The 16078-nt window shown below is 50.4% G+C and overlaps 1 protein-coding gene across 4 annotated transcripts in view; it reads left to right on the forward strand.

Annotated features, from left to right (window-relative positions):
• LOC126175265 (uncharacterized) overlaps positions 1-16078 on the forward strand; it is a 247585-nt gene that overhangs the window by 193813 nt on the left and 37694 nt on the right. The gene's annotated exons all lie outside the window — the stretch shown is intronic.

Raw genomic sequence — 16078 nt, forward strand, 5'->3', positions numbered from 1 at the left:
GGTGACGCTGGGATACCAGTCTTTGTCAAGACCACATACCACTCCTTTCTGTGATGGCCAAAACACTGGAAGCCATGGCAAACATAGTTCATGGCCCTGTCAGTGTCACTGTGCATTCTATTTACCTTCCACAACATAAGCCCTTGGAAGGTGAAGATCCCTTAGGCTAGTTACTGCTGAACTTGTTGCACTGTGAGACTGTATCTCCACCTGCCCAGTCCCCCTGCGGGTTCGGGGGTTAGAATAGGCCCGCGGTATTCCTGCCTGTCGTAAGAGGCGACTAAAAGGAGTCTCACATGTTTTGGCCTTATGTGATGGTCCCCTCTCGGGTTTGACCTCCATCTTTCTAAATTATTCCGAAGAGCGAGCCAATTGGGGAAGGGCGCCTTACGTGGTGCACTGTGTATCCGTCGTGCAATTAGACCTTTAGCCGGCTTTCACGTCGTTGCCATGGTGTCCCGCTCGTTTTCGATCTTTAGGGCGGGGATACGTCCCTGGGTGCGATTACCACGCTGCCCTCTGCAGTGTTTCTTTTAACTGCGGCGACGACCTTGGACAGTTTTGCACCTAAGATCCAGCACGGTAGCCAGTCCGTTGTGGTGGGGCCGCCATGTACCCTCTTGGTTGTAGCCCCCTGACAACACAGGGATCGCTCTACTGATGCCTGCGCCGTTAACTCCCCACGTATGCCAAGGAGTAGATGCCTATCCTCCTGGGGTATCAGGACTCCCGGCAACGGCCATCCTGCCAGGTGGCCTTTGCTGTGGCTGGGTGGCGCCCGTGGGGAGGGCCCTTGGTCGGAGTAGGTGGCATCAGGGCGGATGACCCGCAATGAAGCGTGGTACATCATCTCTCGCTGGCGGCCAGCCGCCAGCAGTCTCTAAGCGTTCTCGGGCTCAATTTAATGCTCAGAAGTACGATCCGAAAACGTTCCCCTCCCTGGCCACGCCGTGGGAAGAGCGTAAGTCCCAGGATGGAGGTAACAGTTATTCGCCCCGATTCTTAGTTTGCACGAGAGCTGATGGGGAGTCTTTTCTCTCCACAAAGCCTCAGTTCTTCGTCGAGCATTTAGAGGACAAGTTTGGGGAGGTGGAGGGCTTGTCTAAAATGCGCTCTGGCTCAGTACTGATACAAACGGCATCCTCCGCCCAGTCACGCAGGTTACTTGCTTGTGACAAGTTGGGGGATGTTAACGTTACTATTACTCCACATAAGAGTTTAAATATGGTCCAGGGTGTTATTTTCCATAGGGACCTCCTTTTGCAGTTTGATGACGAGCTGCGCGCCAACTTAGAACGTAGAGGTGTTCATTTCGTCCGGCGCGTTCATCGGGGTCCGAGGGACAATCAGGTTGCTACCGGTGCCTTCATCTTGGCCTTCGAGGGTGATACGTTACCGGAAAAGGTCAAGGTGATGGTCTACCGATGTGACGTCAAGCCCTATATCCCCCCCCCGATGCGGTGCTTCAAGTGCTGGAAGTTCGGTCATATGTCTTCCCGCTGCACTTCCAGCCTCACATGTCGAGATTGCGGACGCCCATCTCATCCCGATACTCCATGTGCCCCGCCTCCCATCTGCGTCAACTGCGGGGAGCACCATTCACCTTGCTCGCCAGACTGCAGAATATTCCAGAAAGAGCGCAAAATCATGGAATATAAGACCCTGGACCGACTGACTTATACTGAGGCCAAACGGAAATACGACCGATTACATCCAGTGAGAATGACAACTTCCTACGCCACTGTTACAACACCTGTGCTAGCCCCATCAGTTTCGCGCCTTTCGGCCGGATCGACGAGTGGTACAACTCCTCCTGCCCCCTTCCCAGTGGGGGGCTCTACCCACCCGATTGCTCCTGTGCCACCTACCTCAGGAGCAACACCATCCCCCCCATCGGGGACGTCGGTCCCCGCTTCTACGCCGGAGAAGTGTCCAACTTCTTCGGCTTCTCACGCTCGCAAGGGGTCCCTTGGGTCCCTCCCTTCCCAGGTTTCCACCGGCGGGAAGGCTGACGATAGACAGTGGCGTAAGTGCCCACGATCTGCAGGTCGAAGGGCTTCCCGATCCTCCTCAGTCCCGGAGACTGAATCGGTGAAGCCCTCCCAGCCAGTTAAACCCAAGGAGCAGCGTGAGAAATCAAAGAAGAGCAGCTCTAAGCCCAAGGAACGCGCGGTGGTAGCCACCCCATCGCAACCTTCTAGCTCTGCGTCTGAGGACGCGGTGGAGATTCTGGCGTCCGCTGAGGACCTCGATCTCGCCGGTCCCTCAGACGCCGTGCTTAGCAATAGCACTAGCACGGGTGCTCAATCGGAGGCAGCAGGTGACCCAGCGGCGTAATCTGCCGTCCCAGTCCCGGCACGCCTTTCTCAGCCATGGACAAAACCATCCTCCAGTGGAACTGCAGCGGTTTCTTCCACCATCTAGCTGAGCTCCGCCAACTTATCAGCCTTCACCCTTTCCTCTGCATTGCTCTGCAGGAAACTTGGTTTCCAGCAATGCGCACCCCCGCCCTCCGTGGCTATCGGGGTTATTATAAGAACCGAGCAGCTTATGTAAGGGTGTCTGGTGGCGTCTGCATCTATGTCCTTAACTCACTTCACAGCGAGTCTGTCCCTCTCCAAACAGCTTTAGAGGCTGTCGCTGTTAGGGTGTGGACGCCGCAGGCTCTTACCATCTGCAGTCTTTACCTTCCACCGGAGGGTGATGTCGCGCAGCATGTCCTGGCTGCGCTGATAGCCCAATTGCCGCCACCTTTTTTATTACTGGGCGACTTTAACGCCCATAACCCTCTGTGGGGTGGGTCAGTGGCAACAGGTCGAGGCGCCACCGTTGAGCATTTATTGTCGCAGCTCGATCTCTCGATTTTGAATGATGGTGCCTCCACACACTTCAGTGTGGCGCATGGCACCTACTCCGCCATTGACCTTTCAATCTGTAGCCCTAGCCTCTTACCATCTGTCCACTGGAGTGTGCATGACGACCTGTGTGGTAGTGACCACTTTCCGATTTTTCTGTCACTACCACAGCGTCACTCTTCTGGGCGCCCTAGCAGATGGGCTATGAATAAGGCTGACTGGGACTTGTTCTCCTCCACTGCCGCTATTGAGCCTCTCTCAACTGATGCCATTGATGTGGTGGTTACATCGGTCACCGCCGGCATCGTCACTGCCGCCGAGTCTGCCATTCCCCGTTCTTCTGGGTCCCCTCGGCGGAGGGCTGTGCCTTGGTGGTCGCCTGAGATCGCTGAAGCGATTAAGGATCGCCGGCGGGCACTCCAGCGTCACAAGCGACATCCCTCCATGGACCACCTTATCGCCTTTAAACGGCTGCGTGCGCGGGCCCGCCTCCTTATCCGCCAAGGCAAGAAGGAGTGCTGGGAGCGGTATGTGTCCACCATTGGACTCCATGTCACTCCATCGCAGGTCTGGGCCAAGATTCGACGGGTCTTCGGCTATCGGACCCCTGCCAGCGTCCCTGCGCTCTCACTGAATGGAGCAGTTTGTACTGACTCCGACGTCATTGCAAACCGCTTAGCAGAGCATTTTGCTATGAGTTCCGCTTCTGCGAATTACCCCCAGGCCTTCCGCTCCATTAAAGAGCGGATGGAACGTCGGAGCCTTTCTTTTCGCACCAACGCTTCTGAACCCTACAACGCTCCATTCAGTGAGTGGGAATTTCAGAGTGCCCTTGCCGCTTGCCCTGATACCGCTCCCGGGCCAGATCGCATCCACTGTCAGATGCTGAAACACCTTTCAGTGGACTGCAAGCGACGCCTCCTCGACCTTTACAACCGTCTCTGGGTCGAGGGTGAGTTTCCATCGCAATGGCGGGAAAGTATTGTCATCCCCATTTTGAAACCTGGAAAGAACCCTCTGGAGGTGGACAGCTACCGCCCCATTAGCCTCACCAACGTTCTTTGTAAGCTTCTCGAACGGATGGTGAGCCGGCGCTTAAATTGGGTACTGGAGTCTCGGGGCCTTCTGGCTCCGTCTCAGGGTGGGTTCCGGAAAGGCCGCTCCGCCGCCGACAATCTGGTGAGCCTGGAGTCGGCCATCCGTACTGCCTTTGCCCGCCGTCAGCACCTGGTCGCTGTCTTTTTCGACATGCGGAAGGCGTACGATACGACATGGCGTCATCACATCCTTTCTACGCTTCATGGATGGGGTCTTCGGGGCCCTCTGCCGATCTTTATCCGCAATTTCCTGTCGTATCGTACCTTCCGCGTGCAAGTCGCAGCCTCCTATAGTTCCACCCACGTCCAGGAGAACGGTGTGCCACAGGGTTCTGTTTTAAGTGTCTGTCTGTTTTTAATAGCCATTAACGGGCTCGCTGCGGCCGTGGGAAATTCTGTCTCTGCTTCCCTGTATGCTGACGACTTCTGCCTTTATTACAGCTCTACTGGCATTGCAGCTGTTGAACGTCAGCTACAGGGCGCTATCCGTACGGCGCAGTCTTGGGCTGTAGCGCATGGGTTTCAGTTTTCGGCAGCCAAGACCCGCGTTATGCATTTCTGCCGGCGCCGAACAGTCCATCCTGAGCCGCGGCTTTATCTTGGCGACGAACTCCTTGCTGTGGTGGAAACCCACAGGTTTTTGGGGGTGGTTTTCGATGCCCGGTTGACTTGGCTGCCTCATATCCGGCAGCTTAAACAGACGTGTTGGCGGCATCTCAACGCTGTGAGATGCTTGAGCCACACCCGCTGGGGCGCCGACCGCTCTACCCTGTTGCGGCTCTACCAGGCGTTAATCCAGTCCCGTCTGGATTATGGGAGCCTGGCTTATGGCTCAGCATCCCCATCTGCGTTACGGGTGCTGGACCCAATTCTCCACAGCGGGATACGCCTTGCCACTGGTGCTTTCCGCACCAGCCCTGTGGACGGTGTGCTAGTGGAGGCAGGTGTACCCCCACTGCGGTTCCGGCGCCGTTTGCTGGCCGCTTATGCTGCCCATGTTCTAAGCTTGCCCGGGCATCCAAATTATCGTGTCCTGTTCCCGCAGTCAGTCGTCCATCTGCCAGACCGTCGGCCCCGGTCGGGTTGTCCGATCGCCGTACGCGTCAAGGAGCTTCTCTGTGGGCTTGGGTTTTTCCCTGTTCCACCTCCTTTCCGGGCGCCTCTGCGTACACCCCCGTGGTGTGTTCCTCGCCCTTGCCTTCGGCTCGACTTGGCACAGGGCTCGAAGGACTCGGTCCCTCCAGAGGCCTTCCGCCGCCGCTTTTATTCCATCCTGGCCACGTATCAGGGCTCTGGAATTGTTTACACCGACGGTTCGATGGTTGCTGGTCGTGTCGGGTATGCGCTAACTCTAGGGGACCATTCCGAACAACGGTCCTTGGCGGCTGGCTGCAGCGTTTACACTGCTGAGCTAGTCGCCATCTTTAGAGCCCTAGAGTATATCCGCTCCTGCTCAGGTGAGTCCTTCGTTATCTGTAGCGATTCCCTGAGCGGTTTACGAGCTCTCGACCAGTGTTTTCCTCGTTCTCGTCTGGTGATGGCTATCCATGAGTCCCTGCATACTCTTGCGCGTTGCGGCCGCTCTGTGGTCTTTGTGTGGACCCCCGGTCATGTCGGTATCCCGGGCAATGAACATGTTGACCGCCTGGCGAAAGAGGCCACGAATAAACCATCTCTGGATGTTGGCCTCCCAGAGGCTGATTTGCGGGCAGTCCTCCGCCGAAAAGTTTTTGCGCTTTGGGACGCTGAATGGCGCGATCGGATTACACCCAATAAACTCCGTGCCATTAAGGAGACGACGACTGTGTGGCGGTCCTCCATGCGAGCCAACCGCAGGGACTCAGTCGTCCTTTGTCGGCTCCGCATTGGCCACTCCCGGCTGACACACAGTTATTTGCTGCGCCAGGAGGACCCTCCTGTATGTCGCTGCGGGGCGGCTTTGACGGTGGCCCACATTCTGTTGGCCTGCCCCCTTTTAGCTGTGGTCAGGCAGACATCTGCGCTGCCTGATACGCTCCCTGCCGTTTTATCCGATGACCCTGTTATGGCTGCCTTAGTTTTACGTTTTATTCGGGCAGGGAGTTTTTATTCTTTCCTCTGAGTGTTTCTGTTTTATTTTATTTTTTGTTTTGATTCTGGCCTTTGGCCTATGATTTTACACTGATCTTTTAATGTGTTTCTAAGTGGTTGGCTTTTCCTTTTTTGTTTCTATGGTTGGCCAACCACTGTCACACTCTGTGTGGTTTTAGTTCGTTTTGTCTTGTCCTTGTCTCCGTTTCTTTTGTTCTGTATCGTCTGTGTCTATTCTGTTCCTCGTTTTTATTCTCTGTGGATGTTCTTTGTCTTTGGAAAAAGGGACCGATGACCGTAGCAGTCTGGTCCCTTTCATCCCCCAAACCAACCATCCACCTGCCCAGGGTTCAAGTATTGAAGGGATCTCACAGACTATAGTTATCATATTGAAGAACGTGAGTCAGGCTAATCATGAAAGCAGTGCTACAGCACAGTCTGCAGCCACAAACATCTCATTCTGATCACCTGCCCTTGCAGACAATTCTCATTGGGAGTGGATCACAACTGCCACAGAAGCAACCACTTCCCAGTCAGGATCCATCTGACAGATAGAGCAGATCCCAAAAGGAGGCTGGCAATAAGAGGCCAATTCTAGATCTACGTCTGTATCTGCGTGGATACTCTGCAAATCACGCTCAAGTACCTGGCAGAGGGTTCATCGAACCATCTTCACAGTACTTTGTTATTCCACTCTCAAACAGTGGCAGAAAAAACAAACACCTATATCTTTCCATGCAAGCTCTGATTTGCCTTATTTTATTACAATGATCATTTCTCCCTATGTAGGTTGGCTTCAGCAAAATGTTTTCGCATTCAGAGGAGAAAGTTGGTGATTTCAATTTCATGAGAAGATTCCGCTGCAACGAGAAACGCCTTTGTTTTAATTATGTCCACCCCAAATCCTGTATCGTGCCCATGCTTCTCTCTCCTCTGTTTCTCACTAATACAAAACATGCTGCCCTTCTTTGAAGTTTCTTGATGTACTCTGTTAACTCTCTCTGGTGAGGATCCAACACTGTGCAGCGCTACTCCAAAAGAGGAGGGAAAAGCATGGTGTAGGCAATCTCTTTAGTAGATCTATTGCATTGCAAGGGTTGTGCCATAAAAACACAGTTTTGGTTCACCTACCCACAACATTTTCTGTATGTTCTTTCCGATTTAAGTTGTTCGTAATTGTAATTCCCAGGCATTAGTTGGATTTATGGCCTTTAGATTTGACTGATTTTTCATATAAATGAAGTTTCACAGATTCCTTTTAACACTCATATGAATTACTTCACACTTTTCATTATTTAGAGTCAATTTACAATTTTCACACCAGACAGATACCTTGTCTAAATATGCTCATCATTTTGTTTTGTTCTTGTTGGGTTGTTTTTGGGGAAGGAGACCAGACAGCGAGGTCATCGGTCTCATTGGATTAGGGAAGGACAGGGATGGAAATCGGCCGTGCCCTTTCAAAGGAACCATCCCGGCATTTGCCTGGAGCGATTTAGGCTCCCGAATGCGAGTCCAGTGTCGAACCACTGCGCCACCTCGCTCGGTGTTTGGTTCTTGTGGTTCAGTTACTCCGTACACGTGCTATAAGAGTGTGTCTCACTATTTCCATCTTCTGAATGACAAACACGACTTCAGTGATAATCTGCTGTATTCTTTCAACTATTTACATCGGTTGTGAAGCCAGATCCAATTATCAATAACTCAGAACTTCAGACACATCATTCAACATGTCTGGCCACACCAAACTCGACTTAAGATCTACAATTTACAGTCTTCATTTTTCTTGAGTGTTTACCTTGTAGTATGTCTTGACCTTCCAGGGGCATCACCAAGACGGAGATATTTGATTCTTAATTTCTTTCCGAGTGTTTGTGCGCTTGCATATTTAATTACATAAAATCCTTGCGTATTCTCGTATTTGAGAGGAGTAATATTGCGTATTGATAGCTGTAGAGTATAAATTCGTGGAGTCGTTAGATATTAGCAGTAGGATGGATAGGGTGTGTGTGTGCTGTGCGCGGGCGCAGGAGGAACTGGCCGCGGTTCGCAAGCAGGTGAGCGTGCTGTTGGCCATGGTCAGCCGCCTTCAGGCTGCTGCCTCGAGGTGCAGCGACGGCAGAGGGTCTGGTGCGTCACTTGAGACACCCCAGGTGTCGCTTGCTGCGTCCGCTGACTCGGCCGCCAAGGCACCTTCTATTGTACCCGGCGCATTGGGGCCGCCCTCACCTCAGGGTGAGTGGCGGACTGCAACGCGTTCGCGTCGCTCGCGGCGGAGGGCCAATGTGGAGGCTAGTCGGCTGGCCTCGCCTGTTCATCCTGTCAGTGGCAGGTGGCCGCTCCTTCAGCAGGGCCCGAGCTGGCACACGGGGGCAAAGGCTTGCTTGTTATTGGGAGCTCCAACATTAGGCGGGTGATGGAGCCCCTTAGGGAAATAGTGTACAGGGCTGGAAAGAAATCCAACGTGCACTCAGTTTGTCTGACGGGGGGGCCTCATCCAAGACGTGGAGGTGGCCTTGCCCGCGGGTATCGAGCGTACGGGGTGCAGTCGTCTGCAAGTAGTTGCTCACGTCGGCACCAATGATGCCTGTCGCTTGGATTCTGAGGCGATCCTCAGTTCGTACAGGCAGCTGGTGGATTTGGTGAAGACCGCTGGCCTCGCACGCGGGGTGCAAGCACAGCTCTCTATTTGCAGCATCGTTCCCAGAGTGGATCGGGGTCATTTGGTTTGGAGCCGAGTGGAGGGTCTCAACCAGAGGCTTCGTCGACTCTGTGAGTCTTGGCTGCAGATTTCTAGACTTGCGCTATTGGGTGGGGAATTGTAGGACGCCCCTAGATAGGTCAGGGGTGCACTACACAAAGGAAGTGGCTACTCGGGTAGCAGAGTACTTGCGGCGTGCACATGGGGGTTTTTTAGGCTAGGTAGGAGTGTGAGGTGTCCTGATGAACACTCAGCAGTCGACGTGCAGGCAGGGAAATCAGGACGTGCTCAGTGTAAAGACACTTCAGCTATCAAGATATTAGCAGTAATTTTTCAGAGTGTTCGGAATAAAGTTCCTGAAATTACTGCCCTCCGGGAAACATGTGGCGCGCAAATTATTCTCGGGACTGAGACCTGGCGGAACCCTGAGATAGGAAGTTCTGAAATATTTAGTGAGAGTTGGAACGTGTATCGGAAAGACAGATTAGACACCGTAGGAGGTGGTGTCTTCATTGCAGTTGACAAAAATATTGTGTCTACTGAGGTAGAAGTAGAGTGTGATTGTGAAGTTATCTGGACACGTTTAACAGGGCTAGGGGAAATAAAGTTAATTGTGGGGTGTTATTACTGGCCACCAGGTTCCAACATGACAGTTCTAGCATCATTCAGAGGGAGTCTACATTCTGTATCGCAGAAGTACCCGGATCATGCTATATTAGTCGGAGGCGACTCTAACCTACCTAGTATAGACTGGGATGTCTATAGATTCATGATAGGTGGTACAGACAAGCCGTCTGTGTGTCGAGGCGGGAGAGCCTCCGCTGTCCATTCGGCGTCTTCTCCTCGTGGTACGGCACGCGTACAGGGCCAAGTCCACTCCTCTTTCATTGGTGTCCAACACTTTTTCCCAGCTGGCACTGGCACGTCTCTTCCGCCACCGACCAGCGGCAACAAAGCCGTTTGGCATCCGTGCAAAGGAGAGTCTCGAGTCAGTACACCTGGAGGGCATTAAGGTACTCCACCAGGGATGGAGTAGGGGATCTCCCTGGCGACTACAAAGGCCAAGATTACTTCTTAATCTGGCTGCTTACAGGAAGTATTGTACCCCGGACCACCTTTTTAAAATTAAACTTACTGAGATTTTAGAACGCCATTCAGATTTTATTACTGTTTACACGGATGGGTCTAAACAGGGGGATTTTATGGGCTGCTCTGCTGTGTTTCCCGATACTGTCCATCGGATAGGGCTCCCAGAGCAGTTCTCAGTTTACTATGCAGAACTGTTTGCCATTCTGCAAGCATTAGAGCATATGTGCCGACATCGTGGCACGAAATTCATCATTTGCTCCAATTCCCAAAGTGCTCTACACGCTCTTGAACAGATGTACCCAGCAGATCGGATGGTGCAAGAGGTGCAGGACGCACTCCTGCTCTTGCAACAGCAGGGTAAGGATGTAATTTTCTGCTGGGTTCCAGGGCACATAGGGATTCCTGGAAATGAACTTGCAGATGCGGCTGCCAAGGAGGCTTGCTCCATCCCACCTCCTGCTCGCTGTTCCGTCCCCCTGCAAGCCATTACGTCTTTCGTGACTCGGAAGGTCATGCGTTGGTGGGAGGCTCAGTGGCTGGACGTGAGGGATAATAAGTTGCGAGCGGTGAAGGATTCTGTCCGACCGTGGCTCACCTCCTTCCGACAACGCCGCGCTGAGGAAGTAGCCCTTACACGGCTTAGAATAGGACATTGTCCTTTGACACATGGTTTTCTGTTACGTCGTGAGGAGCCACCAACGTGTCAGACATGTGGGACACAGCTGTGGATACGACATATTTTAACTGAGTGTGTTTTATATGTAGGTTTGAGGGAAGATTTAAATTTACCACCAGACCTGCCCTTTTTTTTAACTAATAATGAGGCAAGTGTCACTAGAGTTTTACGTTTTTGTGTGATGTCTGGCCTTCTTCCCAAAATATTGGGATTGAAGTCTTAATGTGCTGTCCAGTGGTTTGGTCACCCATTATTTGTAAGTGGTCACTCAGCCACCGTTAATTATTTTTACCTGTTTGTACTGCTATTTTATTTTTAGTTTTATCTCCCTGCTTTGATGTGCTGTGTCCAATCTTGCAATTTAAACAATACCAATTTTCTCACAATTCGGCTCTGAATTGAACTTTTGGGAACGGGTGCTGATAACCTCGCTGTTGTGCGCCCTAAAACCCTAATAATAATAATAATAATAATCATCATCATCATCATCAACCGTCGTGTGAATTACTTTTTGAATACATTATCCGAAAACTGTCTTGAGCAGCTAAATCGACAGCCAACGCGTAATGGAAATATTTTAGATCTGGTAGCCACGAACAGACCAAACCTCATCGACGGTGTTGGTGTTGAGACAGGGATTAGTGATCATGATTTTGTCATTACGACTATAGTTACGAAAGTTAAAAAGTCGGTCAAGAAGGCTAGGAGAGTGTTATTACTAGAAAGAGCAGATGAGCAGTTGTTAGCATCCCACTTATTAAATGAATCGACTTAATTTACTTCCAGTACGATGGACGTGGAATAATTACGGGCAAATTTTACACACATTGTAAATCATGCATTGGACAAGTATGTGCCAAAAAAGTGGGTTGCGCACAGAAAAGACCCACCGTGATTTAACAGCGCATTTCGGAGAATGCCCAGGAAGCTGTACAAGAAAGATCGGGAGAATGAGGACAGGCAAAAGTTAGTAGAGATTCGTGCTGCTGCAAAAAGAGTGATGCACGAAGCATTCAACCACTACCACCATCATACCTTAGCAAAAGATCCTGCTGAAAACCTAAGGAAATTCTGGTCTTACGTAAAATCGGTAAGTGGGTCGAAGGCTTCCGTCCAGTCACTCACTTATCAGTCTGGTCTGGCAACAGAAGACAGTAAAACGAAAGCTGAAATTTTAAATTTAGCATTTAAGAAATCTTTCACGCAGGAGGATCGTACAAACATACCGCCGTTTGAGTCTCGTACAGATTCCCATATGGAGGACATAGTGATAGACATCCCTGGGGTTGTGAAGCAGCTGAAAGGGTTGAAAATAAATAAATCGCCAGGTCCTGATGGGATTCCAATTCGGTTTTACAGAGAGTACTCTACTGCATTTGCTCCTTACTTAGCTTGCATTTATCGCGTATCTCTTGCCCAACGTAAAGTCCCGAGCGACTGGAAAAAAGCGCAATTGATGCCTGTATATAAGAAGGCTAGAAGGACGGATCCTCAAAATTACAGACCAATATCCTTAATGTCGGTTTGTTGCAGGATTCTCGAACATATTCTCAGTTCGAATGTAATGAATTTCCTTGAGACAGAGAAGTTGCTGTCCATGCATCAGCACGGCTTTATAAAGCATCGCTCTCCTGCGAAACGCAACTCGCCCTTTCTTCACATATCTTGCGAACCATGGATGAAGGGTATCAGACGGATGCCATATTCCTTGACTTCAGGAAAGCGTTTGACTCGGTGCCCCACTGCAGACTCCTAACTAAGGTACGAGCATATGGGATTGGTTCCCAAGTATGTGAGTGGCTCGAAGACTTCTTAAGTAATAGAACCCAGTACGTTGTCCTTGATGGTGAGTGTTCATCGGAGGTGAGGGTATCATCTGGAATGCCCCAGGGAAGTGTGGTAGGTCTGCTGTTGTTTTCTATCTACATAAATGATTTTTTGGATAGGGTGGATAGCAATGTGCGGCTGTTTGCTGATGATGCTGTGGTGTATGGGAAGGTGTCGTTGTTGAGTGACTGTAGGAGGATACAAGATGACTTGGACAGGATTTGTGATTGGTGTAAAGAATGGCAGCTAACTCTAAATATAGATAAATGTAAATTAATGCAGATGAATAGGAAAAAGAATCCTATAATGTTTGAATACTCCATTAGTAGTATAGCGCTTGACACAGTCACGTCGATTAAATACACTCCTGGAAATTGAAATAAGAACACCGTGAATTCATTGTCCCAGGAAGGGGAAACTTTATTGACACATTCCTGGGGTCAGATACATCACATGATCACACTGACAGAACCACAGGCACATAGACACAGGCAACAGAGCATGCACAATGTCGGCACTAGTACAGTGTATATCCACCTTTCGCAGCAATGCAGGCTGCTATTCTCCCATGGAGACGATCGTAGAGATGCTGGATGTAGTCCTGTGGAACGGCTTGCCATGCCATTTCCACCTGGCGCCTCAGTTGGACCAGCGTTCGTGCTGGACGTGCAGACCGCGTGAGACGACGCTTCATCCAGTCCCAAACATGCTCAATGGGGGACAGATCCGGAGATCTTGCTGGCCAGGGTAGTTGACTTACACCTTCTAGAGCACGTTGGGTGGCACAGGATACATGCGGACGTGCATTGTCCTGTTGGAACAGCAAGTTCCCTTGCCGGTCTAGGAATGGTAGAACGATGGGTTCGATGACGGTTTGGATGTACTGTGCACTATTCAGTGTCCCCTCGACGATCACCAGTGGTGTACGGCCAGTGTAGGAGATCGCTCCCCACACCATGATGCCGGGTGTTGGCCCTGTGTGCCTCGGTCGTATGCAGTCCTGATTGTGGCGCTCACCTGCACGGCGCCAAACACGCATACGACCATCATTGGCACCAAGGCAGAAGCGACTCTCATCGCTGAAGACGACACGTCTCCATTCGTCCCTCCATTCACGCCTGTCGCGACACCACTGGAGGCGGGCTGCACGATGTTGGGGCGTGAGCGGAAGACGGCCTAACGGTGTGCGGGACCGTAGCCCAGCTTCATGGAGACGGTTGCGAACAGTGTCCCTAATTTGCTGGGAAGTGGCGGTGCGGTCCCCTACGGCACTGCGTAGGATCCTACGGTCTTGGCGTGCATCCGTGCGTCGCTGCGGTCCGGTCCCAGGTCGACGGGCACATGCACCTTCCGCCGACCACTGGTGACAACATTGATGTACTGTGGAGACCTCACGCCCCACGTGTTGAGCAATTCGGCGGTACGTCCACCCGGCCTCCCGCATGCCCACTATACGCCCTCGCTCAAAGTCCGTCAACTGCACATACGGTTCACGTCCACGCTGTCGCGGCATGCTACCAGTGTTAAAGACTGCGATGGAGCTCCATATGCCACGGCAAACTGGCTGACACTGACGGCGGCGGTGCACAAATGCTGCGCAGCTAGCGCCATTCGACGGCCAACGCCGCGGTTCCTGGTGTGTCCGCTTTGCCGTGCGTGTGATCATTGCTTGTACAGCCCTCTCGCAGTGTCCGGAGCAAGTATGGTGGGTCTGACACACCGGTGTCAATGTGTTCTTTTTTCCATTTCCAGGAGTGTATTTGGGTGTAACATTGCAGAGCGATATGAAGTGGGACAAACATGTAATGGCAGTTGTGGGCAAGGCAGATAGTCGTCTTCGATCCATTGGTAGAATTTTGGGAAGATGTGGTTCATCTGTTAAGGAGACCGCTTATAGAACACTAATACGACCTATTCTTGAGTACTGCTCGAGCGTTTGGGGTCCCTATCAGGTCGGATTGAGGGAGGACATGGAAACAATTCAGAGGTGGGCTGTTAGATTTGTTACTGGTAGGTTTGATCATCACGTGAGTGTTATGGAAATGCTTCAGGAACTCAGGTGGGAGTCTCTAGAGGAAAGGAGGCATTCTTTTCGTGAATCGCTACTGAGGAAATTTAGAGAACCAGCATTTGAGTCTGACTGCAGTACAATCTTACTACTGCAAACTTACATTTCGCGGAAAGACCACAAAGATAAGAGAGATTAGGGCTCGTACAGAGGCATATAGGCAGTCATTTTTCCCTCGTTCTGTTTGGGAGTGGAACATGGAGAGAAGATGCTAGTTGTGGTACGAGGTACCCTCCGCCACACACTGTATGGTGGATTGGGGAGTATGGATGTAGATGTAGATGTCTATGTCCAGCAGGTGCTGTCGTGCTCACCACTTTGTGCCTTGCTCCTGCTGTGTTACATCACTGCATATGTATCATCTGTACAGGTCGCAAATCGAGGCAGATACTACATAAAATGTTTATAAAAGACACGATCATCTTTTGCCAGCATGAATATCTTCAGTGGAACATAGGTCAGTCTCACAAATAACCCAGTGTTACAGTGCTAATTGCAGAAAGGTGACGCCTGTGTTTTGGGTTCCATGGATTAGGACGACTTCAATGGCTCACCTTCTGATCACTATTGTTGCTCTGTTCTTGCACACACATTTCTTGCCTTTCGCCACTTCTCAGACTAATTCTAAGCAGTGGCGTGAGCTGCTGCAGAGACCCCTGTATTGTTGGGAACTGTGTCAAATTGCAGTATATCATTTATTGTAAGAGTATGTGTGAAAAATAGTAATCACCCGATTAAGGAAGCTATTGCGATAATAGTAACCTTGCAACTAAGCCAGGATGACTGGGTCGGTGCCCCTGATGCCCCAGATATGCAAATCGTTTACCAGTTTTACCCAGGTCAGAGATCAATCTGTTGTACGATATGAACACCAGTTAATTGAATATATAGAATGAGAGGTACCAGATGTGAACAAGCATTTCAGTCAAGACTATGATGGAGAATCTGGAGTGAGTGGTGTATGCAAAGGTTTGCAAAATTCAGATTCAGTACAGACAAGAGAAAATTAATACAGCACCTAAGGCCTTGCAGTCTGAGAGTGTGGACATTGCAGCTACATATAACTTCTTAAAGCAACTCTGTTTTTGTCCAGTGACAACATTTATTCACAACTTCATAGGTGGTTTTAAGGACTGATGTTCGTTACACATACACACATACACACACACACACACACACACACACACACACACACACACACACACACACACACACACACACACACAGGTATCCACTGCTACTCAGTTTTGTAGTGATTCACAGAATAAAGATGGAGGTGTGTAAATTTGTATAGAAAATGAGAGACAAGAAATACTGATTTTTTTTCCTACAATAACTGAACCATTTTGAAAACACAAGAACGAGGAAAAATTCATTTAAGTAATTTTTGTTTTATGAGTGATAGACCATGTTGGAGACATCAGAGGCTATAAAGAGTCAAATACAGGTACAAACTTTAACAAGCTCAGCAAGCTGAAGTGTTACGGAGCTGTAGTGGCGAATAGTTGGTACCGTTTTCTATAAGGCACTAAGGCTCACAACTTGTTTAATATCAATCTTTAAAAGCATGAAAATATTTTGAACACACAAGAATCCTTCAGAAGTACAGAACAAGTTTAACAGAAAATGGAGGATTTAAATGAGTCAAGCTATGGGCCTTAGTGATAAATAAAGCAAACAGTGCCAGCTCTCGCT

Source organism: Schistocerca cancellata, chromosome 3 (genome assembly GCF_023864275.1).
Source record: "Schistocerca cancellata isolate TAMUIC-IGC-003103 chromosome 3, iqSchCanc2.1, whole genome shotgun sequence".
In the NCBI taxonomy this organism is placed as follows: Eukaryota; Metazoa; Arthropoda; class Insecta; order Orthoptera; family Acrididae; genus Schistocerca; species Schistocerca cancellata.